Raw genomic sequence first — 2,246 nt, 5'->3', positions numbered from 1 at the left:
CATCATCAGGGTAATATGTACCTGTTTCAGTCTTTATTAATGAAACATACTGGTGTCAACGGCAGTTTTTGCCTCCCAGATTGAAACTACAGTCCCCAGACTGGGATTTAGGGGAAAAGAGAAAACCCCGTCCCCCGGGCTGTACTTGCCAGCAGTAGAACGCCCAGGCTAGAACTTTTACAACAACACACCTATGGTTCGGGGAGAGTGAATGAGTCATGGCTCAAATGCCCCAGACTCCTCACTGTTCTTACTGAGATTTAGTATATTTTCTTGCAGGAATGTTTCTCCATTTGTTGTATGACCGTAGGAGAATTCCCAGAGGATTTTAAACAAATGTGTTTTAAAGTTATTTTTTTCCCGAGAAAATGTTCTGTTCTTTTGCATGCAGATTTCTTTTTTTTTTGGTTCTAAAGTAAAAATTTAGTTTATTCATTTGTTTACAACACAGTACACAAGAGGCAAAGTGTTTCACATCATAGATTTCACTTCCAACTCCTTGGAATGTTCATTTCTTTGGCTAAAAGGAGAGACTAGACGGGAAAGCCAGGCGATGCTTGGGCAACTGAAATAAGGTCAGGGCAGGGGCAATGCTGACACCTTCCTCACGGGGATGGGCAAAGGCGGCTATTAGTTGCAAGGTGATTTTCTAGAATCATTAGCTGGAAGCACGGGAGCACCTCTCCTGGACGCTTGAGCCCCCTCGGCCTCAGTCATCCCCACCACACAGGTATAGCAGCGCTTTCTGGTAGTCACCCTTCGTGTCTTGCTGGATGTAATAGTACAGGGACTTGCCGTACTTTTTCTTGAATTCAGACCTGGTTTTCAACATGTCCACTTCACTGCAGGAGATCATGATTCTGATCAAGACCTTGTCGCGTGTCCCCTTGCCCTTCATGGAGTCATGATGCTCTCCAGCATGTCAGAAGGGCCGTAGCTCTTGTACCTTTCAAATACTTTCTGGAGGTGACACACGCTCCGCTCGGTCATGATGCTGATCCACTTGGGAACATCAGTTCCTTTCCTCTTCACTCTAGCATCATAGAGACCCCGGGCATCTTGATCAATCAGCTCATAATCAATGACAGAGCCATCTTCTGCTCTTCTACCCTTTGCAAGGGCAACCATCAGCTTGCGGAAGTCACCAGATGTGTCAGAAATAATGTCCTTCTCCAGGTCAGCCTGCAGCTCCTGGTTGGTCCTGGAGCAGATGATCTCGATGAGAGAGTCCTCATTAGTCTCCAGCCCCTTCATGGAGGCCTTCAGCTCGGAAGCGTCATACTGAGCAGGTATTTTCAACAGGCCCAGAATCACTGTCTCCAGGTGGCCGGACAAGGCTGACTTCAGTGCTGACGCAAGATCCTTTTTGGTCCTTCTCTGGTAGGTGAAGGCAATATCCTGCCTCTGCTCATTGCTGCGGTTGGTCAGAATGTTGACGATGGTGACCTCATCCACACCTTTGGTCTTGATGGCCGTTTCGATGTTCAAAGCATCCCGCTCAGCATCAAAGTTGGTGTAGGCTTTGACTGACCCGTATGCATTTGGGGGTGTCGAGTGATCATCCTCCAAGCTGAGCTTGCACAGAATTTCATGAACAGTAGACATTTTGAAAGAAGCTGGGCCAGGCGCTCAGAACCGCGAGAGTCCCCTGATGCAGAACGCTGCATGCAGATTTCTGATTTAATTTTCTCACCAACTTTTGGCCCACTTCACACTCATGAATTCCCATGCCTTATTCCAACTTCATTACTTGACATCTGTTTTTTTTTTCTCTTTCTGGTTTAATGGATTTAATTATTTTGGATTCTGCTTTAGTATTAGATCATGTATCAATTATATACATATTTTATTTAGGCATCTTCAGCAAAGAACAAATATATGTTCAGATTACCTCAGGTGTTGGGATATTGTTGCTTTGGAACAAAATTTCCATTATTGTTAGTAGAAACTTCAAAGAAAAATATCTATATTCATTTTCTTTCTACCAGTTGATATACAGGCCTTGGAAAGCAGAAATAATGCAATAATGTAAGACTGCTCTATGCCAAAACTCTGGGATTGAGTTTCATTTTTCATTTGAAGAGGGAAATTCTTAGCTACCTTTCAGAAATTATGTTTACATCAAATAAATTTTATACTTGTCTAGTGATAGCAATTTGAATAATGGATGTCCTCTCTGTTGTTTAAATTTCAAATTGGTTCCTCATACAGTCCTTAGATTTTACAGCTGTCTGCTCATTATGTTT

The 2,246-nt window shown here is 43.3% G+C and overlaps 1 pseudogene; it reads right to left on the bottom strand.

The window, feature by feature from the left end:
- Positions 1–402: 402 nt before the first annotated feature.
- On the bottom strand, positions 403–1,665 carry LOC149998226 (annexin A2 pseudogene; annotated as a pseudogene).
- Between the last annotated feature and the right edge of the window lie 581 nt (positions 1,666–2,246).

The sequence above is a fragment of the Furipterus horrens genome, unplaced genomic scaffold (assembly GCF_987537825.1).
Source record: "Furipterus horrens unplaced genomic scaffold, mFurHor1.1.pri manual_scaffold_11, whole genome shotgun sequence".
Classification (NCBI taxonomy): Eukaryota; Metazoa; Chordata; class Mammalia; order Chiroptera; family Furipteridae; genus Furipterus; species Furipterus horrens.
Note: the sequence above shows the minus strand (reverse complement) of the source record. Positions and strands in the feature narration are given on the sequence as shown.